Source organism: Diceros bicornis, chromosome 21 (genome assembly GCF_020826845.1).
Source record: "Diceros bicornis minor isolate mBicDic1 chromosome 21, mDicBic1.mat.cur, whole genome shotgun sequence".
Classification (NCBI taxonomy): Eukaryota; Metazoa; Chordata; class Mammalia; order Perissodactyla; family Rhinocerotidae; genus Diceros; species Diceros bicornis.
The window spans coordinates 25,316,922-25,344,794 of record NC_080760.1 but is presented as its reverse complement, the minus strand read 5'-3'; the positions used below and the strand labels follow the sequence as shown (position 1 = coordinate 25,344,794).

General features: G+C 39.4%; 1 pseudogene; it reads left to right on the top strand.

The window, feature by feature from the left end:
* Positions 1–9,529: 9,529 nt before the first annotated feature.
* The window catches only part of LOC131419412 (glutathione peroxidase 1-like), a 43,639-nt pseudogene continuing 25,295 nt past the window's right edge, over positions 9,530–27,873 (top strand).

Here is a 27,873-nt window from a genome sequence, read left to right as displayed (position 1 = left end):
CCCTTAACTTTTTAACTTCCTTATCATTCACATCTCCAACGTACCAAGAGACAGACTAGTAATGAGCACTGTGCTTTGTTGTCTCTGGGCTTTTGCACTTGCTGATCTCTTTATTGGGAACCTTTTATCTCTCTTCCCTCCTCTGCCAATGCACACACACACACACACAGAAACATGCCTGTCATTTTGCCTTGCTAACTCCTAGATATTCTTTTGGTATCCTCTTAAATATAATTTCCATCCTTTCTATTAGGAAGCCCTCCGTAGGCCCCAAGACTGAATTAGATATCCCTCATTATATGCCCATGATGGGGTGAGAAAGAGGATAAGATGTACCAGGCTTTGTCAGTAGATCTGGATTTATATCTCAGCCCTGTCACTTGTTATCTGGTGACATTGTACAATTTACTTAAACTCTGTACCTCATATGCCTCAAAATGTACTTAAAATGGTTATGAAGAATAAACGAAAGAAGGTATACATTGTATATATGTATACACTTGACACAGTGCATAGGACATACATTCTCAATAAATGGACATTATTGCTCTTTTGTTATATTAATTTACCATCACAGAAGTTAGCGCCATGTGTTATAGTTCTCCATATATTTTTCTGATTGTTTAATTAGATAGTAAGTTCTTCGATGCTTTATTCTCTGTTGTAATTTTAGTTTTCACCACAGTACTGGAGACAAAAGTTTTCACTAAATGTAAACCATTGCTATTATTATTATTACAATTATTGTTATAAAACCTTAGACCTGGATATTTTTAGATGGGGTGGTCTTGGGGTTGACCAGAAGAAGAATGGTTCTATTTGAAGGGTGAATGAAATTGTTTGTCACTTGGACAAAAGAGGGGTAGTACATGGCACCCTGAAGGTGACAGGAATTCAGATGAGGTGAACATGTGAGTATTTGGGAACTTGTATTAAGAACTATGGCATTAAGGACCATGGCTTTGGGTGCCTGGTTGAAGGTCCTGGAGGCCAGGTTTGCTGTAGGAAAGTGCTCTCAAGGGCCGCAAGGGCCTGACCAATCAGAAATGGCAGAATAGAATCCATAGGCTTGGAGACTTCTTTTATCAGAAGTGCCCAGGACTCTTGCACGACCATAGGAAGGGGACAGGGCCCATTAAAAATGACTGCAATTAGACTTCCTATGAGTTGTGCAGGGCTGAGCTAGATTAAATTAATTTAGAAAAATAAATAAATTATTAGCATAAATAATATATTGCAAACTCTCTAATATCATATACTAGTTGGCTTGATAATTCAAATAGTATTCTGCGATGGGGGGACCAGGGGATAGAGAGAGAGAGATGAAAGTGTCAGATGTGAAGACAGGCTGCTGAGGGGCAGACTTCATAGCATAGGCTGTTGGTGACCAGTTCTTGGGCAGCCAAGTTACCTTGGACAGGAAAGATCTGTGCCAAGCCAAGAACCTACAGTTCTTCTTTGGCCAGCCCACCTAGGATTCCTAGCCCTTCCTCCTGCTTCCTCATCTGCGGTCCTGTGGGGTGAGGGAGGTGTTGCGGGAGTAAGAAGCTCTGTAGCTGCCATTCTTGTACCTTGAGGTCATGGAGAAAATTCATACTGGTTCAGTAGTACGTTACATTTTTCTGGTTCTATTTTTTTTACTTACTATTAATGGACTTTTAGCCCACCTGAAAGACCCTCTAGTTATCTGAGAGAACCTACAGAGTTCACCAGTCAAGTCCTCTGAGCTTCTACCAACCGTTCACACTGCTACTTGTGGCTGCCAATAATGTGCCACTACTACTGCCCCCACAAAGCCCCTGAAGCTGCTGGCCCACAGTTGTGGCTTCCTCCGTCAGGTTAAGCTGGCACTCAGACTGGCACTGGCACCTTTGGTGTGAGCACTGGCACTGCTAACGACCACAGAGTCAAGATGTATCAACATAAAACTATGCCAAGGCCATCTGTTAAAGCAAGGAAGATCCCTTTCCCTCATTTTTGTGCACGTTTCATTTCTTGGGCTCCAAAGCATCCTTGTGGTCCCAGTGGCTCCTGGATGCTTCATATTCCTACACCCAACTGTAATTAATTAAAAGCCTCTGGGAGAAAGCACAGAGAATGGTATAAAGGGATCCTAGGGGATCCCGTGAGAGCACCAAAGTTGTCCACTACAGTCATCATCATTATCATCAGCATCATCGACATCATCATCTCAGTGCTAACACTTATTCAGCACAATGTACTAGGTCCAACACAAACTTAGTATGCATTTTTTTAATTTAATGTTCACAACTACCCCTATTTTACAGATGGGGAAAGTGAGGATTGCATAGATTAAAATCTTGACCAAGCTCACTCAGTTAGAGCCTAGCTTATTCTGAGAGTCCAGAGGTCTTGATGGCAACAGTACCGAACTGAAGACAGTGGAGTAGAGGAAAATATGGATGCCCCAAAGGACTAGGTCAGAATTAGCTGAGGTTGTGGGTCCCTTTCTGTCTGGCTACGTGCAATCAGCAATTCCTATTAAGAGTGGAGAAAAATAAACAGATGAAAAGTCTCCCATTTGAGCCCCAGGTAGTCTGACATGTCTAGATCTTGCCCATGGATGTCTAACTGAGAGCGGGGCTGGGAGTGTAATTAGCTTGGAGGGTCAGGGAGGAGATGAACTGTAAGAAACTAAGCAGGGCTGATGGTCAGCAGCTGCAGATATTTAACCAGATAGTCCAACTCAGCCTCCTGTCATTAGAGAAAGGAGAGCTTGGAACCGTAGTTTTTGTTTTATCGGGAATGAGACAGTTTAAATTAAATATTTTCAACAAAAAAGCTTACTGGATGAGAAAATAAACGATTTAATGAGAAAGAAAGTATTTCTGCACATAGCATTTCATTCTAAAAACTGAAAGGAAGGCATTTCATGGCAATTCTCAAACTTTACAGCCCACCCAGGGACGCCACTTAGACAGTTAATGGGCAGTTGGGAGCTGAGACCTAGGGGTCATGATAGGATTAATTCCCTTTCCCTGAGAAAGAGCCCAGGGACCCTCTCCTTTCTCTCCAAGAAGCACGGAGTTATGCCACAGAGGCCAGTAGACAATTGGACATCTGTCTGGTGGCCTAGTTGTAATTGGAGCCTTTAAGAACATGGCTTGTTGACCCTTGAAATTCTACCTACTGACCTGGCATGATGGGCTATTATATTTGTCTCTTGGAGTTTGAGTAGCCTTGTCTATAAGAATAGTGAAATGGCCCAGTGTGCAGGAAGAGAATGTTTGAGGGACACTTTTCCTTTTGATTACTTCTCACATATTCCACTGGGCCCCAATTTTTCTCCTAGTGGAGTTGGGAGCTTTGATACTAGACTAATTTTGAGATAGTTTTGCAATATATATCAGGGCTGCTCCAAGTGTCGCAATTTGCCTTGGAAAGAGGACCCAGGTTGTGCCAAATCAGTTATAGAGCTGCTCCACTGTAATTCTCCCAGTAGGACCTTACCTGTGTTTGTGGTGAGGGCCACAAGGTTGCCCCATCCTCAGGGCCCCACTGCCCTCACGGGAAGCCGTGGTTCTTCTCCCTGGGGACTGGCAGAATGTTGTTGGAGCTGTTTCCCCCTGTGCAAGCCAGGATGTTACAAATCACCTGGTGTGGTGAAGGTCACTGCAGACTCGTGAGTCTACAAAATCCAGCAAGCATCGGAATCACCTGGTGGGCTGTTCAATCTGACTGCTGGGCCCAGCCTCAGAATTTCTGATTCAGTTGGTCTGGAATGGGGCCCAAGGATTTGCATTTCTAACAAGTTCCCATGTAATGTTGATATTGCTAGTTTAAGGACTGAACTTTGAGAATCCCTGAATAGAGAAAAATTTAGATACAAGTGGCAGGATATAATGCGGCATGCTCAAAGTTGCATATTGATAACACAGATTGCAGGGGAAGGAATAATTAATTGTTGGTCAAGCGTTGGGTAGATCAGGTGAGGAAAATGAGAATGGGAAAGCTATGATGATTCTAGCTCTATCTCCTGTACTCCAGATTCTGGATAAAGACACGAATATTGAACATTCCTAAACTAGAAATGTGAGCATCATCCTAGACTTGTAGCTGAGGCGTGAAATCCAAATTTAGTCCATTCTACTCCTAAATGTCTCACAAATTTATCTAGTTTTCCTTATCCAGCTACGACCTCCTAGCTCTTCCTCTCTCCACCTCCCACCCTCACAGTCTGTCTCTTAACCAATCTGCTGCTACAATCAATTCTCCATGCAGCTATGGAAATCATGCTCTTAAATGAAACCTTGATCCTCTGTTTATATCATTTTCAAATAATTAATAATTTGTTATTATCAAATTAAGTTTTAAAAGGAGTGCCTCTCATACTATCCTGTGCCTTCTCTTTCTCAGAAAACTATTTGCTTGCATGTTATTCTTGTCAACTAAATGTTAAGGCATCTCAAGAGCAGGAATGGTGTCTTTTTCTCTCTGTATTCCTAGCACATAGATAGTAATCATAATCAAAGTAATAAAAAAAAACCATGTGCCATGCACTTTATACTCATTACCTTTCAACTTTAAGCTACTTACAAATTAGACATCATTAACCCCACTTTTCAGACAAGGAAATGGAGTCTTGGAGAGGTTAAGTAACTTACTCAGGATCACACAGCTCATAAAGCGCAAAGTTGAGATTTGAACAGAGGTCTGTCAGATTCAATGCAGTATCATCCCAGATTCTTCTTCCACATGGTGCCCAGAGGAGACAAAATCATTCTTTGTTGCCTGAACAGACCTGCTGATAATCTATACTGTTGAGCCTGGAAGATAAGACCAGCCTCCTGCAGAGCCCACGTTCCATGTTCTTTCACATATCAGGCTTTTTCAAAAGCCAGTCCCTTTCCTGCAATGTTCTTGCCAACCATTTTGTTCCTTATTCTTCAAGAACTAGTTCAGGCTCTTTTCTTCTAAAGCTTTGCTATCCCTCCCCAGGGTTTCCATAGCATGTCAAATAAGTCTGTTTTGAAACTTGTCAAACTTTCCTTGTCTGACACCCTTTCCCCCTACCATGAGTCACTGAGCTTTTTGAGGAAATCATTTTAAATCCACAGTGCCTGGAATAGAATAAGTGAATTAGTTAGGGTATTTTTGGCTGCAAGGAACCAAAACCCCAACTCAACACGGCTTAAATAAAAAGGAAATTAATAGGCTCACATAACTTGAAGTCCAACTCAAAAACATCAGCAGTGGGTGGCAGTGCAAACTGGTGCAGCCACTATGGAAAACAGTATGGAGATTCCTCAAAAAATCAAGGATAGAACTACCATATGATCCAGCTATTCCACTGCTGGGTATTTATCCAAAGAACTTGAAAACACCAGTGCATAAAGATACATGCACCCCTGTGTTCATTGCAGCGTTATTCACAATAGCCAAGACTTGGAAGCAACCTAAGTGCCCATCAAGGGACGAATGGATAAAGAAGATGTGGTATATATACACAATGGAATACTACTCAGCCATAAGAAACGATGAAATCCAGCCATTTGTGACAACATGGATGGACATTGAGGGTATTATGCAAAGTGAAATAAGTCAGAGGGAGAAGGTCAAATACTGTATGATTTCCTTCATTAAGTAGTAGATAATAACAACAATAAACAAACACATAGAGACAGAGATTGGATTGGTGCTTACCAGAGGGGAAGGGGGGAGGGAAGACGGCGAAAGGGATAATTTGGCTTATGTGTGTGGTGATGGGTTGTAATTAGTATTTGGGTGGTGAACATGATGTAATCTATGCAGAAATAGAAGTATAATGATGTACACCTGAAATTTATACAATGTTATAAACCAATGTTACTGCAATAAACAAAAAATTAAAAAAAAAACAGCAGTGATGTTGTGAAAACTAGGTATTTTATACAAATAAACATACATATAAAATATCAAATATTTACTGCATGTGTGGCATCGAGTATGCACTCAGTAAATAGGAGCTGTCATTACCTTGGATATTATCTTTCATTTACCCATATGTGGATCACACAGATAAGGATTATTTGCACAAACTGCAATTCTAGACTGGATTTTTTCTCTTACCTAAGACAGTGTTTCCCAAAGGGTGGGGACCACATACATCAGAATCATATGAGGTACTTGTTAAAATGCAGATTTTTAGGTCTCCTCTTATACTTACTAGACTGGTAGGGGGGCCTAAGAGTCTGGGGAGTAGGGTCAAACAGCCTTATTGAAAACTCTGCAAATAATTCTTACGCCCAGGTCCCTCCCCTCCTTTCCCGTTCCATAATAGAATCATAGATTCTTACTTTAGTATATCTGGAATAAATGTTTGAAATTATCCAGTTCACTCAACATTCTTTCTCTTATAGGAGAGGAAATTGAGGCTCAAGAAAATCCAGTGAATTGTCTAAGATTAGCAAATTAGTGGCAGAGCTGATCTTTAATGATTTTTTCTCTACCCTAATGTGGTTTATTTTTACCATTGCTCCTTCTCCACTGGTGTGTCAGAGCTCGTTCTATGTTCAGCAAATGAGACAGAACAAATTTAAATTGACGAATAGAAATACGTAACCTTTATTACACGTTAGGAACTGTTTCGAGCATTTTTCAATGCTATCACATTTAATTCTTGGAGAAATCTTCAGAGGTAAGTGCAATTATTATCCTCCTTTTGCAAATGAACAAACAGGCAGAGAAGAGTTAAGTAATTCAACCAAGGTACAATAGTTAGTGGGTGATGCCAGGATTCAACCAGAGAGCCCGACTCTGCACTTCTGCACATTCTGCCTCCTCTGGAGAAAGAGCATATCAGCTTCCCTCAGCGATGCTTCCATTCTTACCTATTATCATGACAGGGTTTCTACAAATTCAGGGTTTAAAAGTCGCACTCCACTTCCTGTGCTCCAGTCTTCGAGGGTGGCAATCAACACGGCATGGCCTCAGTTTCACCTGGAATAGGACCATGACTCCAAGAAGAGGCAGTTAATTGGTAAACTCCAATTTTGATCATGACTTTCTCTATATCCACATTTTATAATCATATAGTCTAATGCTGAGGGAAAAAGAGTAAAGGATTTAGAGTCACAGAGCCTGGTCCTGGGACCTGAGCCTGAGAACTGCCTCCACAATTTTATTAGCTCCACGTCATTGGTTAGTTTGCTGACCTTCTCTGATTTTCAGTAGCTTCTGGCATGTTCTCCACCACATTTTAGTTTGTTGAAATCCTCACTGTCCCTTTAAGTCCTTGCTTTTCAAAGTGTGGTTGGAGGGTGAGCAGTGTGAGCATTACCTAGTACAGACTGGAGGGGGCATTGTGAGGGCGTGGGTGGGAGGGAAGCATTTAGGGGTCATGGCTATGTTCATTATCTTGACTGTGCTGATGGTTTCACGAGCCTATCCATGCGTCAAAACTTATTAAATTGTACACCTTTAACATGCAGTTTATTGTACATCAATTACATCTCAATAAAGCTTTTAAGGAAAAAAAGCAGAATCTCAGGCCCCACCCTTGACCCACTGAATTAGAATCTGTGGTTTAACCAGATTCCCCAGGTGATTACTATGGACATCACAATTTGGGAAGCACCTCCTTATGGTACCTCTGCAATTTCCTACGTCTTTCCAGGTTTGAATTGCATCTGCAACCTGCCAGCTGTCACCTTGGCCAGTTATTTAACCCCTCTCTGTCTCAGTTACCTCACCTGCAAAATGAGGATGATTTAGATTGCAGAATTCTTGTGAGCACTAAATGAGATAGAGAACAGAAAGTATCTGACGTACAATGAATAGTCAAAATGTATTATTATTCTCAATTCACCATCAGTGATTATAATGTTGCCTCTTTTGAATACTGCACTTTGGTTTTTGTGTACTCATCTTCAATTCTAGTCTCTAAAGGCACAGTATTGTGTCCCCACGGTGGCTGGCTCAATGCCGTTTCTAAGTTGTTTGATATATATTTATTGAGTTTAATACTTGTCAACTGATTCATATTATTTATATGTGGTCAAAGGCCTCTTATGTCAGAGAACCAGATTAATTCTTTGTATTTTAATAAAGTTCCTATATTGTGCAAGATCTTCAAAAGAGCACAACATATGGGCAAAGGCCCTAATTAAACACTTGTTGAAAGTAAATTAGTTAATTAGAGTTGACCGCTACTTCCCACAGAGGGTAATCAACACGAGGTCTGTGGAGAGCACCAACATCCTGTGGAGGCAGAAACAGGGCTTGTTTTCAGGCAAAAATATGTCCTTTAATAAATGCTTTTATGTGCTTCATCCTGTCCATATTAGAAGAAAAAAAAAAGGCCACTAAGTCCACAAACAAATAAAATGGTAATAACCTAGAGAATTTCTGACTTGATTATTTCTAAAATTAAGGTTCAATTCACAGAAAAGGGCTACCCTATTTTCCCCAAGGATGAATGATTTGGGGTGTTAAAGACTGAAGGGATTTTAGTGTTATATTTTATAAAGAAAGCTCAATTCCTAGTTGGACCCCTTACCAGGAATAACTGAGGAAATAATTGGAATATGTCATCAATCACTGGAATTTGCCTAACATTTAATGGAGAAGGCTAAATTTCTGAATATTTCTTGTTTGGGGGTTTTTATTTTACCACTACAATAACAATTTCATTTGTATAAAAATCAAGGCTCTAAACCAACAAGGAATAAAAGGAAAGCCTGATCTAACCAGCTCAGAAAAAAAATCAAGGATCTAATTCAGATAAAATACGAGCTAACCTAAGTCATCATTCATTCACTCTTCACACTATGCTCAGGCTATTTCTGAGGTTTTTTGATTTATGTTTATTTTCATCTGGGTATGTAGTTTGGGTTTTGGCTACACCAGCGATGGAAATACCATGAGAAAAAAAGTTAGTCTTAAAGCATTTTGACCTTGACCAAACCCGTTGTTTTATGAAATTGAAGTTTTGACAAACTTTTTGAAAAGCAAGTGCCAAATAATGCTGGTTTCAGTCATAATAGAGCAATAAATAAACACTTTCCCTCTTTTCTCTGGCCTCGGGGAGATGGTTAGGAACAAGACAAGTCTCAAGGCTGAGACTTGGGAATCTGAGTTTTGGTTTTGCTTCAGCCACTGAATTAGTCTGCCTTTAATACAAAGAGCACCGTTTAATTCTAGAGGCACTTGGAAGGGTATTCTATAGGGTAGCTTAATACTTCTCTTTACCATCCCATTGAAGATTTCTTTTTTTTTCTTATTTTTTCTCCTCCCTTCCTCCCTCCCTCTCTCCTTTCTCTTCTTCCTTTCTTCCCTTACTTCCTTCCATCCTTCCTTGCTCTCTTCCTTCTTTTCTTTCTTCTTTCTGCTCTTTTCTTCTTTATTTTTTTAAAGGACTTTTCAGTGAGCTCAAAGGCAAAACAATAGCCCAAATTAGGAATGGGGCTGCCTAATAATTTTTGTGTGTGTGTGATTTATTATAGTTTGCATAAAATGTCAGGTGAAAGTTGGTTCTAGGATGCAAGATGACTACATTCTGAACTGAAGAAACTGACCAGGTGAGCAAAGAATGAAGAGGGGGACACTGTGGCAAAATAGAAGCCTGGCAGCCCCCTACCTGGCAGTCTTTGGTGGTTTTGAAAATGTTTACACATTTCCTGCTCGTCAGAACAGCTACACAAAGTTTGGTTTGAGTCGCTGTTCACTTAGCCCAGCCACAGAGACTCGAGACTCCCTGTCTGAAACCACAAATGCTGTTTGTACTGAGAAAGCAGCCCCATGGCCACGAAACCCAGCTATTTCGTTGGCGCCTTTTCAGCTTTATGATCTTCCATTAGAAACTGGTTCTTCAATTAAGGGTGAAAAATGCAAATGAAATGTGCCTCCTATTTTTTTTTTAACTCAAATGTAGAGAAATTTTAGGAATTAAAGAAAGCTCAGAGTATGTCTTATTTTTCTATCCACTTGCTTGTCCCTCTGAATATTTAAACCAAACGAATCATAGATAATTCAGATAAGAACAAATACTTTTAATATAAGGAGGAAATCTCTTCTTTTTATTAGAGATAGGAGAAAGAGTGAAATGCCAGAGATTATTCACTATTAGAGTCAAGCTGTTCAATATTTGCATTATAAAAATGTGTGTATTCTGTTGCATTTAAATTTTGTGATTTCCTAGGATAACTTAGCGTGGAAGATTATTATTTCAAGCTCTTGTGCTTACCTGATAGGTTTTTTATTCTTTTAGTTGTAGCTTTCTTTTGCAGCTCTTCTTGCAGGCTGTTCTGGACAAACCTCTGATTGACTGACTCAGGGCTTTGTTGAACTTTGAGAGGGATCGGTGGGTGGGGAACCAGGGTGCCCATGGCCTCCAGTAGTATTTCCCAGGTTCCAGAGGAATGTAAGTGTTTAAAACGTGTAAGGGAGATATTTCCATTATAGCTGAGTTCCCTCCAACTTACCGTTGAGCGTCAGCTATAACTTAATATAACTGGCTGCAGGAAGCCCTGAAAAGTATTAGGCACACAGGCTTCACAACCCTTACCCAGGAACACCCTAACCCCTGGGAAAACTATGTGTATGCACTAGGATAACAACGGCTTCCTCTAGAACTGTGTGCTTGGCTTTTGGGTGGGTCAGAGTCCTGGTATATTGCACAAGTGGCTTATATGACATTGTTAACCTTGGCTCCACATCAGAGAGATTTTATTTTTCTTTTTTCCTTAAAGTTTGTCAACATACTGCTGTATGAACTGTTTGCCAAGCATATTAGACATGTTTGTTGGTTAATTTATGAATTTCTCTTCCTCTGCTTGTGTATTTATTAAAGAATTCCATTCCTACATAGCAGAATCATTAGATTTGGCCAACAGCTATTGCTATCTGAATCTCAGTTACATGACACAGACTTTTTCAGATTATTTCAAGGAGAAGTAGTTTCTGAGACTAGAGTATAAGCAATTGCATTAGATGTAAGCTCCTCCAGGGAAGAAACCAGGCCTTATACATCTTTAAATATTCAGCACTTAGTGTCTGACACAAAGAAGCACTCAATAATTGCTTATTGACCCTGGTTTCTGTGAATTGGACTAACATTGCGCTTTTCTGTGTTAATTACTACAGTAAGGTATTATGACATTTTGGTGAACAAGTTGTGATGATACAAAAGTAACAAATTCAATCTATTGTAGCTATTTTCAAATTTCAGCATGTACAGAGATTTCTTAATGAATTTGTTTAAAATGCATATTCCCTGGCTCCATACCCACAGATTCTCATTCAATAAGACTGAGTGGGGCGTAGGCATCTGCGCCTTTGAAAGCACCAGAGGTATTTTGATGTGGATGGTCAGTGGACTACAACTGAAGACACTATTCTATAGAGTACTCAGGAATATTTCTGTGCATTAATGAGATTTTTAAAGATTCAATATGCACTGGCCCTCAATTACATGAAAGTTTGAAAATATCTGTTTAAGGGGCTAGCCCAGTGGTGTAGTGGTTAAGTTCGTGTGCCTGGTGGTGTAGTGGTTAAGTTCACATGCTCTGCTTCAGCGGCCCATGGTTCACAGGTTCGACAGGTTTGGATCCCAGGCATGGACCTACACCACTCGTCAAGCCAAGCTGTGGCGGTGACCCACATACCAAGTGGAGGAAGACTGGCACGGATGTTAGCTCAGGGACAACTTTCCTTACCAAAAAAAAAAAAAAAAAAGGAAAAGAAAATACCTGTTTAATATGCAATCTGAGCACAATGAACTAATATAGTAATATTTCCAGATAAATTCACTATAAGTAATAATTACTGTTTATGTCCCTAGATAGTTTCCTTTCTCAGATTTTAAAAAGATGTATTAGTTTTTTATAGATTGTTTTGTGTGTGTGTGTGTGTGTGTGTGTGTGTGACCCATCCACTCAGCACTATTAAAGTAGCAAATATTTACTAAATTCTTATGAGGTATCAGACACTTTCAACGTGCTTCACATGAATTAGCGTATCTAATGCTCAAAACAACCCTATATGATAAGTATTCTTATTACTACCATGTAACAGTTAAGGAAACTAAGGCACAAAGAGGTTAAGTAATTTACTTAAAGTCACAAACTTGATAAGTTGTTAAGAGTTCAAAACTTTACTGGTTTTGGATAAAGGCATGACTCAATAGGAAAAAAGTAGGTACAAAGTATGCTTCAAAATACATCAAGGAGGTCAAAGTAAAACAAAGTTTGTGAGTTCCTGAGTGTAATATTAGGTAAATTTTTTAGGACTAATTTCATAATCAGTCAGTATAGCAATATATCATTTTACACTGTAGTTTCTAGAATAGTTATGAGTTTGATTTTTTAAAAAGTAGTCAGGACAAAACTAGGGAATAGAAGTTTCAGATTACCTGATATTGTTATAGATGGAATATTAATTCAAATTACCCCAAACCTCTGATGTGACTCCAGCAACCACAGGTGGAATAAAGGATAGGGCTGCGGAACTGTGGCTCAGGAGCCCCGGGGAGCAGTCATGAGGAATGGCCAGCTGAGCCTTCTCCACCTTTAGACAGCCTCTTCCACCTGGAAACCTTCCACACAAAATCGCCATTGTTTTTTTTTTTTCTCTTTCAACTTCAGATTCGACAAGCATTAACTGGGGACCTACCCTGTGCCAGAAACTCTGCTAGCTTTTAAATTATATATTATCTTATTCCATCCTTTCAACCATGGTCTGTGGCTTGTTATTCATTATTGTGCTTACTGCTTGCCATTTTATGTATGTGAAAACTGAGGCTTTGTGAAATTCAGTAAATTCCTAGCAAGTGGCAGGCTAGAGATTTGAGCCCAAGTCTGAGTCCAAGTGTAAGGTTTCAGCCCATCAACAACCATTTTAAAAAGTGGTTTCTGGTTTTTGTAGCGATGGCATCAAGTCTGAGTAGTCTGTGGGTTTTATAAAGCAGAATTTACAGACTTCACACAGGTTTTAATATGAGTATATTCCCTACTACTTTTTCGGCAAATACTTAAAATCAATAAAACAGTGTGTGGGTGGGGGGGTGTTGGCAGTAAGAGGCATATTCATTCCTTCAACAAAATGTATTGAACAGTATCACGCCAGGTACTGTGTTAGGTACCAGGGTGCTGGAAATAGAACAAGATAGACATGGAACTTACAGTCTAGCAGGGAAAATACATTAAGCAAACATAGCTGTGATAAGCACCATGCAGGAGAACAGGTTTCTTTAAAAACCCATAACATAACACAGAGATCCAAACCAATTTGGGAAATTACTGAAGAATCCTCAAAGATATTGAGATTTAAGGTAGGACTGAATGAGAATTCTGAGGTAGGCAAAACAAGAAATGGGCAGCAAAATTCTTCCGATAATTTTTTCTCCCTCACGCTATCATCTTCTGCACTAGTAGATTACTCAAACAATTTTGCTTGTGATGTGATCAAATTCACCCCCCTCACTATTGTATCTCCAACTAGCTCAGAGTGAGTTCTACGCACAGAGGAAGTCTAGGAATCACTATTTTGAATACAAACAAAATAAAGGAAGCCTTGGAAAGTTTAAATTCTTTTTCCCCAAACTAAACATCAGCAAGCACATCAAATGTACCACCTCTACCTTTAACAAAACTTCAACATTTAGCTTAATTTTATTATATTTTTGAAGTCTATAAATCTTCATTGTACATTTTCCACAGAATGCATTTTAATTCCATTGATATTAAAGAAAGTACATGAAGCACTCTGGCCCACTAAATGGGGAAATCAGAATGTGAAGGAAGAGTGGCCAAGACTCAGAGTTTCCATTCTCTTCCAACGGAAACCAAATGAGAAAAATAATACATCACAAAAGCCAGAGTTCTGATTACAATTCTGGACATAGAGATGAAATAGGATATTTTATTTTTAAAAAATTGTGCCTTAAATTCTCAGGCACAATTTTAGATTCTTAAATTCTGAATCTAAAAGGTTATGCAGAGTGCACTCTGTCACCCTTCTAATCAGGTTTATCAATGTGTCCTCCTACGGGTGCATGAAACACCCAGGCAGGCATTTAGAGAGACCAAGTTGGGTGCCTTTGTACGGGTCATGAGCTAGGTTCATTAGTCAGCTGTTTAATATAGACCCCCTTCTACCCTAAATTTAATTTTCACAAAATTTATTCATCTAAATTCTACAAAGACAAATATTTCCCCTGCAGTGAGGTCTCCAATGTAACTGTGATACAATGTTGTGGATAGTAGGTTGGGACACAAGAATCCTGCTTCATCCAGTAGTAGGTTCTATCAGGAAATCTTAGCCAAGCCCTACACATTAGAATTATATGGGAAGCTTTTTAAAAATCTCCACACCTGTGTCCCAGCACCAGAGACTCTGATTTAACTAGTCTGGAGCGGCTTCTGGGCAGCAGTAAGTTTTAAAAGCTCTCCCAGGTGATTCTATTGTGCAGCCAGGCTTGAGAACCACTGAGTTGTAGGAGCGTTGGCAAGTCGTTTACCAGTTCTGGGTCTCAGTTTTCTCATTTATAAAATGGAATGATTCCTAAAGCATTTTATTTTATTTTATCAAGATAAATGGATAATTGTTATATGTTTGGTTATGGTTTGGAAGTTTTCATGTTTATTCCATCTTTAGTGAATACTTATTCATTAACTGATGACACTGAGCTTGAGTTAATGTGCATACTACTCTATGCTCTATCTGTTCTTTCTACTGGGATTCAATAAACGTAATAATAGCTAACATTTATCGAGCGTTTGTTTGTGCTAGGCATTGTGTCAGGCAATGTTACTCAAAGTGTGGCCAGCGGACCAGAGCATGCAAACTGTTACAGGTGGTGATGAGATATGTGCAAAATTTAAAGTTGCTAGAAGATTTTGTAGTAACGTGAGCTTCTCTGTGTACATATTTGCCTTTATTTATATATATATTTAAAAAATAAAGAGAAAAATGTTGTATATATATTGCCTTTAAATATATATATACATATATATAATTCCTAATAATTCATTTTATTGCATTTAAAAAAAGTATCTTCCACAGCTGTTTGGAAATTTTAAAATCCTCCCAAACTAGCTCTTCACCATAGATGGTTTTTAGAGGCAGTGGCATCAAAGCTCCCTACAGGAGTTATGTAATTTAATCCTTGCCACTAATTCCTATGGAACAGTTGACCATTTGACAACTGAGGAAACTGAGGGTTGAAATAATTTGCTTAAGGCTGCCCCATTAGTAAGATCTGTAAGCCAGAAGGATTTGAACCCAGGAAGTCTGGATCAACAGCCCAGCGCCAAGTAAGTGGAAGAACATGGAAGTGACTTTTGGGAAGTCCATTTGACTTGGGACGAGGAAGTATGGCCATATGTGAAAGTCCCAGTGCCAGGAAGTGCCACTTTCACACAGTGTGACCCAAAATGCTCTCTGTGTTGTTTTGATCCTTTCTGCATAATTAAAATCGGCCCCAGCTTTGTGAACAATAGTTAAGCTCCTACAAGGAGTTGTAAGTTTCGGTATTTATAAAACTAAACCAGAATTAAATGGCGAGACTGTTTTAAACTGGGAGAGTGGCCTTTAAGTGGCAAGTGTGAGTTTTTTTTTTCTGTTATCAGCAAGATGAAATTAATTAAAGAAAATTAAGTTATTTTTCTGTGTACTTTGATCATCTGTATGTTAAAATTGAAGCCTGCTAAAGATGTGTGGTGGGCCTTTTTTATCCTCTCTTCATAATCTGGGTAGAAAGAAATAGCTTTTTGGAAAAGTTTCTAAGCCTCTCACCCCAGGAGAAATAGATCTTTTATCAGAAGATATTTTCCTATTTCCCCTCCAGAAGTCTACTTTTTATCCAAAAGATGTAAGATAAAAATTACTATATTTCCTCTTTTAAAATTCATTTTAATATATTTAATTTAATATTCAATATATTTAATTTATTTAAATCAATTGAATATATTTAATATTTAACATGTTTACTCTCGTAAGCAGTAATTTATATGTAAGAAAAATTAAATCCAGCAACTTTTATCTTAGATCATTGGATCATTGTTTAAAATCAAGTGTTCTCTTCTAGAGCTTAAAATAGTTTAGATTTGGTTTACATACACATTTTCAAAAATGTACCTATTATGTAGAATGAGATGTATTTGGATGATCAAGAGCATTGAAAAAGGGAAGATGTTAAAAGGTTAAGTAGCATTTGAATACTGTTATGGAAATATGGAATACATTTGGAATTTCAGAACCAGGAGAGCTGACCTCTACGTTTCTCCTAGGTGTGGACACAGCAAGTCATGAAAATCTTGTCTTGGTATCTAGGGTCCCAGTGACCCTCTCCAAGTGGTGTTGTCACACAGCACACAGGCAGCACACCTGAAATCTTACAAGGAACTGTTTTAGGCTTGGGTTATTATCTTCTAGTCATTAAATAATGAAAAGTAAATCTAATTTTATAGTAAGTGCTTGCTAGTTCCTTGCTGTGCCAACCATGAGAGAATGAATGAACTGGTGATGGAAAACAGTGGTTCTATGAGGTGCATGGGAAAGAGTATGTGCATAGAGCAGGAAGCAGTCAAGTGAGTGGCCTTGACATAGGGTGTGATAACACTGCAGGGAATCAGCTGCAAAAACATGAGATCTGACATGAAAGGACTTAGTCTTCCTTTCTCCATTATTTAATAAGCATCTTATTATGAGCATGTCACAGAGTGATAAAAAGGGGGACAAGAAATGTTTCTCACCCTCGTGTGGGGCAGAACCTTTTCCTTGTAAAGAAAGAATTCTAAAGCGCTGTGGAAAGCGTGTAGCAGAATTCCTCACACACGGCATGCGGAGGAAGGAGGAGGAAGAGAGTAACTCTGCCGCGGCCTTGGGCAAACCACTTAACTCTTCAGTTTTCTCATGTGTAAAAACGGGGATAACTCCATTTACCACACAGAGTTGCGGCAGCAAATCAAATGAGCTAATGTGTAGGCACTGCTTTTGAAGTGTAAAGCAATGTTTTTATTTTTATTAATCACCTTAAAATATCTGAAGGCTACAACACTCCCATAAGTTCCCATAATTAACTATGGCTGGGGGAGGCAGAAGGCTGTGCTTCCCCTGGGATGGTGTATGTTGAATTTGTGTGTGGGGGGGGTGCTTGACATCCCACACCCCTCTACGATGCAGCAACTTTAAGGACTTCAGTTGCTCAGTGCAGAGGCACCATTGCAAATCACTGCACCTTGAATGCTGAACTGTTCCCTCTGTTGAGAGTGCTATTCCCCCTACTTTTTGTCTCAGTCTGCCCTGGCTGTCATAACAAAATACCTTAATGTGTGGCTTAAACAACAGAAACTTAATTCTCACATTTCTGGAGGTTGGGAAGTCCAAGATCAAGGTGCCAACAGATTTAGTTCCTGGTGAGAGTCATCTTCTTTGCTTGCAGCCTGCCACCTTTTTGCTGTGTGCTCACATGGCAGAGAGAGAGAGAGAGAGAGAGAGAGAGAGAGAGAGAGAGCTCTGGTTTCTCTTCCTCTTCTTATAAGGACACTAATCCCCTCATGGGAGCCCCACTCTCATGACCTCATCTAAACCTAATTAGTTTCCAAAGGTCCCACTGTTACTGAACCAGGTTTGTTTTGCCCACAGCATGATTAAGCCAATCACCTAGACAATGAGTTTGCAAAGAGAAAGGATTTAATCACAAGGCAGCCAAGTGAGGAGGTGGGAGACTCTCCGAAAATGGGGACTCAGGGATATTTAAGGGGTAGGGGGCAAGGTGGTCTGAAATGTGGGAATAGATGATTAGAGGTAAGCAGAAGTGAGGTAACTGATGATCTGCACAAGCATAGTCAAGCTTCATGACTCTTCATAGCATGCATGTTCACAAAATGGTGACATTAGTACTATCTGGGGGTGGAGTTTTAGCTCCTTGACTTCAAAAAGGTCACTTGTGGAGCATTTGCTCAGGCCCACTTGATGCATTGGTGGTCTCAACCGGCCTGAACTGGACAAGGGGTCCTAATTCCTGAAAAACAGCTCAAACATCCATTACCATGGTGACCCAGGCACCGGGGAGATGTTAGCTATAGAAACCTAGTGGGAGTCAGATAGTATATTGCCTAAGCAGCACAGTTAACAGTGGGCAGGTGAACAACTAAAAGCTATAATTAGTAATTGCAAAAAAATATTTTTTAGTTACTAGCTCCTTAATCATCAGTGGGTTTTTACCAGTTTCACCCCTCCAAATACTATCACCTTGGGGTAATGTTAGGGCTTCAGCATATAAATTTTGGGAGAACACAAACATTCAGTCCATAATGCCTTTCCAGTAGGTCTGTGAAACACACACATCCATCAAGACTTTCAAGCATCTTATCTCTAAAAACTTCCTTTACCCATTCAAACAGAGCTGATCATTTTCATTTTGCCCCACCAGTGAAATCACTACATTCATCTCCCTACGTTATAATTATTGACTTGATATATATTTATTGTGATTATCTTGTACAAAATTCTCTGACCTTTTTCATCTTGGTCTTCACTGCTCCAAGCACCCTGATTGCACATGCATGCAAGGCTGTTAATATACGCTTATGAATGTTTACATAAATGAAGAAAATGGCTTACTAGATTGTAGCCAAAAGGAGTAAAGAAGAAGCTCAGGAGGTAGGATACCATCATCTGTTTATCAACCACAATAACTCATGAGAATAGGATTGGGAGAAAAATTCCAGGAGCTTTTTTGAAGGTCTGTAGGCTTGGAAATCTACCAGGAGACAGTCCTGGGAGGTAATGTCAGAATAGTATTTGGACCAACAGCACCTTAGGAATGAGAGCCGTATATTAATTGGCCAGATTTTGAACAGGAATGCAGATTGCCGTTCAGTACTAGGCGCTCTTACTAAATGAACGTAGTTTTATTTCAGGTTCCAAAATGGGCGAGATTTGGAGGCATCTTGATTCACTGGGTGTTCGATTTACAAATACCTCAAGAAATGGCTTGCTAAATTTGCCCAAAGCTGCTTTTTGTGTTTCTCTACCTGCAATTTATATCACTGAAATAAATATTACCTACAGTTTGAGCTCCATTTGGTGTGGTCCCAGCGTGAAACTGTTCTAACAGGGCCCTGTTGAACTGTCTTTATTGGCAGCAAAAGGAAAGAATGGAATAGTCTACCTCCTGCCCACTCTTTCACCCTTTCCAACAATCAGCCTGTTGTAACAGTTCAGTCCTGGAATAGAAAAATATTGCAACTTATCTAGGCCATCTGACGAAGAAGTGAGTAACATTGTGTGAGATGTGAAATGGTCAATGCCTCAAAATCTGAGATGAGAAAGATCAGGCCAAGAGAAGATTTTGGTAATGGGGAAGTTGCTCTCTTGAACATGTTAGAATTTCCAAGAAACAAATTAAATGTGATTTAAGGAAAATGGATGTGTTCCTCTTATCTAGACATAAAGAGAAAATTGCAAGCAGGATTAAATGCTGTGGATGGGCCTCATGGTGGGCTCCATACAAGTATTGCTTTTCTCATCAGAGATTGCAGAATGTCATCCCAGTGTTTTTGTTTATTTGGTTAGTTGCGTTTTTTGTTTGTTTTTCTTCATAGCTTGAGACTTTCAGGACATGCATTGGATTCCAGTTTCCATATCAAACTAATGTGCAGAAGACAGGTGAAGTGAATAGATTTTTTTTCTAAATTTTTAAATTGATGACATTGGCCCCACTTGTGGCTTGTGCTATATGGCCGTGAATTGGCCCTCATCCCCTACTCCAGTTGATATAATGCATTGACTAAGTTGTCTTCCAAATTTCTGCTCTCTCATGGTTTGGCCCACCTGACCTACAGACTGAGTCTCATTTCAGACACTGGATTGACCCATGCTTCCTTGGTTAGAGGGATTAAAAGATGTTTGAGTCTGGCCAATGAGGCAACTCAGCATGAGTCTATTATTAGTGCCCCTCTGAGCTTGTGCTCTACTTCTAATAACTGGGCCCTCACCTCCATCTTTTCCTTTTTTTTTTTTTTTAATTGATGTTTTGATGGTTTCTAACATTGTGAAATTTTGGGTTGTACATTTTTGTTTGTCCATCACCACATATATGACTCCCTTCACCCCTTGTGCCCACCCCCCACCCCCACTGCCCTGGTAACCACAGTCCAGTTTTCTCTGTCCATGTGTTGGTTTATATTCCACATATGAGTGAGATCATACAGTGTTTGTCTTTCTCTTTCTGGCTTATTTCACTTAACATAATACGCTCCAGGCCCATCCATGTTGTTGCAAATGGGACGATTTTGTCTTTTTTTATGGCTGAGTAGTATTCCATTGTATATATATACCACATTTTCTTAATCCAATCGTCAGTCGAGGGACACTTAGGTTGCTTCCACTTCTTGGCTATGGTGAATAATGCTGCAATGAACATAGGGGTGCATAAGCCTCTTTGGATTGTTGATTTCAGGTGCGTTGGCTAGATTCCCAGTAGTGGGATGGCTGGATCATAGGGCATCTCTATTTTTAATTCTTTGAGGAATCTCCATACCGTTTTCCATAGAGGCTGCACCAATTTGCATTCCCACCAGCTGTGTATGAGGGTTCCTGTTTCTCCACATCCTCTCCAACATTTGTTGTTTTTTGTCTTGGTGATTATAGCCATTCTAACAGGCGTGAGGTGGTATCTTAGTGTTGTTTTGATTTGCATTTCCCTGATGATTAGTGATGTTGAGCATCTTTTCACGTGCCTGTTGGCCATCTGTATATCTTCCTTGGAGAAGTGTCTGTTCATTTCCTCTGCCCATTTTTTGATCGGGTTGTTTGTTTTTTTGTTGTTCAATTGTGTGAGTTCTTTATATATTATGGAGATCAACCCCTTGTCAGATGTATGTTTTGCAAATATTCTCTCCCAGCTGGTTGGTTGTTTGTTCATCTTGATTCTGGTTTCATTTGTCTTATAAAAGCTCTTTAATCTGATAAAGTCCCACTTGTTTATTTTTTCTTTAGTTTCCCCAGTCTGGGTAGGCATGTCATCCGAAAAGATTCCTTTAAAACCAATGTCAAATAGTGTGTTGCCTATATTTTCTTCTATGAGTTTTATAGTTTCAGGTCTCACCTTCAGGTCTTTGATCCATTTTGAGTTAATTTTTGTGAATGGCGATAGCACATGGTCCACTTTCATTCTTTTGCATGTGGCTGTCCAGTTTTCCCAACACCATTTATTGAAGAGACTTTCCTTTCTCCATTGCATGTTCTTAGCACCTTTGTCGAAAATTAGCTGTCCGTATATGTGTGGTTTTATTTCTGGGCTTTCAATTCTGTTCCATTGATCTGTGTGTCTGTTTTTGTACCAGTACCATGCTGTTTTGATTACTATTGCTTTGTAGTATGTTTTGAAGTCAGGAATTGTGATGCCTCCTGCTTTGTTCTTTTTCTTTAGGATTTCTTTAGCTATTCGGGGTCTTTTGTTGCCCCATATAAATTTTAGTATTCTTTTTTCTATTTCTGTGAAGAATGTCATTGGGATTCTGATTGGGATTGCATTGAATCTGTAGATTGCTTTAGGTAATATAGACATTTTAACTATGTTTATTCTTCCAATCCACGTGCATGGGATATCTTTCCATTTCTTTATGTCATCATGGATTTCCCTCAATAATGTCTTGTAGTTCTCATTGTATAGGTCCTTCACCTCCTTGGTAAGATTTATTCCTAGGTATTTTATTCTTTTTGATGCAATTGTAAATGGTATTATCTTTTTGAGCTCTCTTTCTGTTAGTTCATTATTAGCATATAGAAATGCAACTGATTTTTGTAGATTGATTTTGTACCCTGCAACTTTGCTGTAGTTGTTGATTGTTTCTAATAGTTTTCCAACAGATTCTTTAGGGTTTTCTATATATACAATCATGTCATCTGCAAATAGTGAGAGTTTCACTTCTTCGTTACCTATTTGGATTCCTTTTATTCCTTTTTCTTGCCTAATTGCTCTGGCCAAAACCTCCAGTACTATGTTGAACAGGAGTGGTGAGAGTGGGCAGCCCTGCCTCGTTCCTGTTCTCAGAGGAATGGCTTTCAGTCTTTCCCCGTTGAGTATGATATTAGCTGTGGGTTTGTCATATATGGCCTTTATTATGTTGAGGTACTTTCCTTCTATTCCCATTTTATTGAGAGTTTTTATCATAAATGGATGTTGTATCTTGTCAAATGCCTTCTCTGCGTCTATTGAGACGATCATGTGGTTTTTATTCTTTGTTTTGTTGATGTGGTGTATCACATTGATTGATTTGCGGATGTTGAACCATCCCTGCATCTCTGGTATAAATCCCACTTGATCATGGTGTATGATCTTTTTAATGTATTGTTGTATTTGGTTTGCCAATATTTTGTTGAGGATTTTTGCATCAATGTTCATCAGCGATATTGGCCTGTAATTTTCTTTCTTTGTATTGTCTTTGTCTGGTTTTGGTATCAGGGTGATGTTGGCCTCATAGAATGATTTAGGAAATGTTCCATCTTCCTCTATTTTTTGGAATAGTTTGAGGAGGATGGGTATTAAATCTTCTTTGAATGTTTGGTAAAATTCACTGGAGAAGCAATCTGGTCCTGGACTTTTATTTTTTGGGAGGTTTTTGATTACTATTTCAACCTGTTTACTTGTTATTGGTCTATTCAGATTCTCCATTTCTTCTTGGTTCAATTTTGGGAGGTTGTACAAGTCTAAGAATTTATCCATTTCTTCTAGATTGTCCAATTTGTTGGCATTTCTCATAGTATTCTCTTATAATCCTCTGTATTTCCATGGTATCCGTTGTAATTTCTCCTCTTTCATTTCTAATTTTATTTACTTGAGCCTTTTCTCTTTTTTTCTTAGTAAGCCTCGCTGAGGGTTTGTCTATTTTGTTTATCTTCTCGAAGAACCAACTCTTTGTTTCATTAATCCTTTCTACTGTTTTTTTGGTCTCAATATCATTTATTTCTGCTCTGATTTTTATTATTTCTCTCCTTCTGCTGGCTTTGGGCTTTGTTTGTTCTTCTTTTACTAGTTCTGTTAGGTGTAATTTAAGGTTGCCTATTAGGGCTTTTTCTTGTTTGTTAAGGTGGGCTTGTATCGCTATGAGTTTCCCTCTCAGGACCGCTTTTGCTGCGTCCCATATGGTTTGATATGGCATGTTATCATTTTCGTTTGTTTCCAGATAGTTTTTGATTTCTCCTTTAATTTCATCAATGATCCATTGGTTGTTCAGTAGCATGTTGTTTAATCTCCACATTTTTGTCCCTTTCCCAGTTTTTTTTTCATGGTTCATTTCCAGTTTCATAGCCTTATGGTCTGAGAAGATGCTTGTTATGATTTCAATCTTCTTAAATTTATTGAGGCTTGCTTTGTTTCCCAACATATGGTCTATCCTAGAGAATGTTCCATGCGCGCTTGAGAAGAATGTGTAGTCAGCTGTTTTTGGATGGAGTGCTCTGTATATGTCTACTAGGTCCATCTCGTCCAGTTTTTCATTTAAGTCTAATATTTCTTTATTAACTTTTTGTCTGGATGATCTATCCATTGCTGTAAGTGGGGTGTTAAGATCCCCTACTATTATTGTGTTGTTGTTGATTTCTCCTTTTAGGTTTGTTAATAGTTGCTTTATGTACATTGGTGCTCCTATGTTGGGTGCATATATATTTATAAGTGATATGTCTTCTTGACGTAGTGTCCCTTTTATCATTATATATTTCCCTTCTTTGTCTTTCTTAACCTGTTTTATCTTGAAGTCTACTTTGTCTGATATGAGTATGGCAACACCTGCTTTCTTTTGTTTGCCATTAGCTTGGAGTATTGTCTTCCATCCTTTCACTCTGAGCCTGTGCTTGTCTTTAGTGCTAAGATGTGTTTCCTGAAGGCAGCATATTGTTGGGTCTTGCTTTTTAATCCATCCTGCCACTCTGTATCTTTTGATTGGAGAGTTCAATCCATTTACATTTAGGGTAATTATTGATATATGAGGGGTTAATGTTGCTGTTTTGTCACTTATTTTCTGGTTCTTTTGCATTTCCTTTGTTTCTTGTCCCATTTGTTTTGGACTGCCAATTCAGTTTGGTTGTTCTGTCTTATGATTCTTCTAGTTTTCTCTTTGTGTATCATATGTGGTTTTGCTTTGATTATTTGTTTAGTGATTACCTTGAGGTTTGGGCAAAAAATCTTGTGTATGAGATAGTCCATTATCTGATAGCCTCCTATTTCCTTATACTAAGTCAATTCAGTCACTTTCCTCTTCCCCTTCTAAGTTGCTCTTGTTATAACTTATTCTATCTTGTGTTGTGGCTGTGTGTTTACAGTGATGAGATTAAATTTATTTTTGGTGAAATTCTTCCTTTGATCTTTGAGTTTAGTATTTAAGTGGTTGCTAACCTATTCTGGTAAAGATCTACTATTTCTCTGATTTTGTCTACCTACTTTTCTCCTTCCTCCAAGCTTTGTGTTCCCTTTCTCTTCTTTTTTTCAGGCCTGAGGGCCTTCTTGAGTATTTCTTGTAGTGGGGGGTCTCGTGGCCATGAACTCCCTTAGCTTTTGTTTATCTGGGAGAGTTACTATTTCTCCATCATATTTGAAGGATATTTTTGCTGGATAGAGTATTCTTGGCTGAAAGTTTTTGTCTTTCAGTATTTTGAATATATCATTCTAGTCTCTTCTAGCCTGAAAAGTTTCTGTTGAGAAATCCGCTGAGAGCCTGATGGGAGTTCCTTTGTACGTTATTTTTTGTTTTTGTCTAGCTGCCCTTAATATTGTTTCTTTGTCGTTGACCCTGGCTAGCCTTACCACTAGGTGTCGTGGTGAAGGCCTTTGTCTGTTAATATATATAGGTGTCCTGTTGGCTTCGCTTACTGGTATTTCCTGCTCCTTCCCCAGATTTGGGAAATTTTCAGCTATTATTTCCTTGAATAGGCTCTCTGTTCCTCTTTCCCTCTCCTCTCCCTCAGGAATACCTATAATTCTTATGTTACATTTTCTAATAGAGTCAGATATTTCTCGGAGTCTTTCTTCATTTCTTTTTAGTCTTAGTTCTCTGTCTTCTTCCATCTGGAGTATATCTGTATTCCTATCCTCTAAAGTACTAATTCTTTCCTCCATATTGTCAGCTCTGTTCTTTAGAGATTCCAGATTCTCCTTTATCTCCTCCATTGTGTTCTTCATCTCCATCAGCACTGATTGGGTTTTCTTTATGATTTCAATCTCTTTTGTGAAGAAACTCCTAATCTCATTGAATTGTTTGTCTGTGTTGTCTCGTATTTCGTTGAGTGTTTTTATGATAGCTATTTTGAAATCTCTGTCATTTAGTTTATGGATTTCTGTGTCTTCGGGGTTGATTTCTGGGTGCTTGTCATTTTGTTTCTGGTCTGGTGATTTCATATATTTTTGCATTGTGGTTCCTGTGTTGGTTTTGTTTTTCCTCATCCTGGAAGTCTCTGGTTGCAATTTCCACCTGCCGCCACTATCTGGTGGTAAAGGGCTGTGTAGTCTAAGCCCCCTGCGCTCTGCCCCGGTTTTTCTGCTGTGATCCGCAGTTTTGTTTTTTTTTTTCCCGCTGCGATCCGCGGGTCCAGTCCAGTTTGATCAGGTCTGCCTCGGATCGCTAGGTCTGGTCTGGTCGAGCTACAGACTCCAGGTTGCGGGGAGGGGGGAGCTCTCTCTTTTGCCCTCTGGGTCCCTGACGTGGGAGGCTTCTCGTTTGCCCCTCTTTATCTGCTCTCTGGGGTGCTCAGATGTTGATGGTAGCCCTGTGGCTCCTCTGAGTCCTCTGTGCGGGAGTTTCCCACTGGCTGAGAGAGCCCGAAGAGCTACAGTTTCCCGCCGAGGGCCGCCCCTCCCCCCTCTCTGGGAGCCCCGCGGACCAGGATCCCGGATCTGATGGGGAGGGAGCGGAGTTCTCCTTACCTCTCCCCACTTCCTCCGGGGGTCCAGCACGTTCCGCTCTCAGATGTGCGGCAGTGTGGATCCCTCCGCTCTAGGTTTTCACTGTCTGGGATTCTGTTGTTGGTCTGTGGCTGTTGCTTTTGTTGTATCTTGTGGGGGAAGAGTTCATGGGAAAGCTCACTCCGCCATGATGCTGACATCACTCAGATCCATCTTTTTCTTAATAATCAGCCAAGATGGTACCTCCTCTGGGCCCAGAGCCCTGTTTTTCTGCCTCTGTGTCCCGTGGCTGCAGTACAGCATCCACTGCCAACCTTCCATGATCCTGACTTCCTGCAACCACCCACCCTACTTTGTTCAATCTCTGCCCAACCTGTCTGCTGTCACCAGAGCCTCTGGATCACCTGGTCTGTTTGCTTACTCTGATCAGCCACCCCTATTCTCACTGTACTGGGATCAGTCCTCAAGCTGCAGCCTCCCTCCAATGGCTGAGACTCTGGGTGCCTGGTTTTAGAGAGTCTGGCTCGTCAGCCCCCAGGTGATCTTTCTGATACATTAGGACAGGCAAGAAGAAAAAGCTCCTGCTTTCTCACCCCCTGAATGGGCTCATGATCAATAGTGGAGTGTTGATAGGGACTGACTTGCAAAGTCCACCTTTATGGCATAAAGGGAGGGAAAATTGCACAAACCAGCCAGAGAAAAGGCAGTGTGGCAGCACATTCAGTGCAGAATGAATGCTGCATCCTGGAATTTGAAGAGGAAAGAAGCTTTGTGGTTTATCTAAATGCAATGTAGATAAAGGAGACACATAGGTCAGCATTTATCAATAAGGGGCTACATTGAGAGTAGATGCAACTACTGACCCAGAAAATAACAAAGGTAAAATTCCTCTAGTCTATATTCAACTTATCTATGATATCTGACAGTCCCCCACCAATTTATTATTATTATCATTATTGCTAATTCTTAGAAAAAAGGCATGCTTATGATACAAATTCAAAGAAACCAAATTGTATAAAGTGAAAAGTAAAATTTTGCCTCCCAATCATGGCCATACTTTTAAAGAAGTATGCTTTAAAAATTTTTTTTCATGAATATGTACTATTTTTATAATCAAAAATTATATTTTGATCACAAATTAGATAAAAATGTAATAAACCATTACTTTTTTCTGCAATTTATTTTTATTTTTTAACCTAATATATCACAGGCATCTTTCTACATTAGCACCCATACCATTGACCGAACACATTCTTTTTAACAACTGCATAGATCTGGATAACCTAGTTTACCAACGTACTTTAGGTTCTAAATTCAGAAAACTACAGAAGAAAACAGAAACCATAATTTGTCTGGAGATGAGCTGTGCCAAAGGCCAGAGTGGCTGGGTCAACCTGCAGCCTTGGCCTGCCCCTGAGAAGAGTGAATGTTTCAGAGAATGAGTCAAGAAACGGCCAATGCCTTTTAATAAAGCTAAGGAAGGAGAAGAGGGTACATTTGAATTAAAGACAGAGGGAGGAGTGTAATAGATTCACACAGGTTGTTTGTTCATCAAGAAAGGATCCAGGTTCTTTTCAAGTGGTTTGGAGTCTGTAGTCTCTCTCTCAACCTGTCATTGTGGTTTTTTTGCTATTTAATGTCACTTTCCCTCGGGCATGAGGATGATTTCAGGGCAAATACAGACCCTCACAGCCTCCCAGAAGACAGTTTTCAATTCATGACTGGGAAAGGATGGAAATGAAGGAGTTAAGTACCATGGGATTTTCTTTTTAAATCATGATCAAAGTGATGCCAGGCTTTATTAGAAAAATCAAGACTAGATTTTATAGATGTACCAGCAAAGCAGTATCACTTCTCCAGATACCAAAACCCTGAGTTTTTCTATAAGGTAAGATCTTTTAAGAGCTCAGCTGTAGCATTTTTTGTTTAGAAACCTCAGAAAAAATATTGTATTGAAAGGAGCAGACAGCATATGGTACCTTTTTGTTTTTATAGCAATCCTGCCTTAATAGAAGTGTGATGGGTGCTCC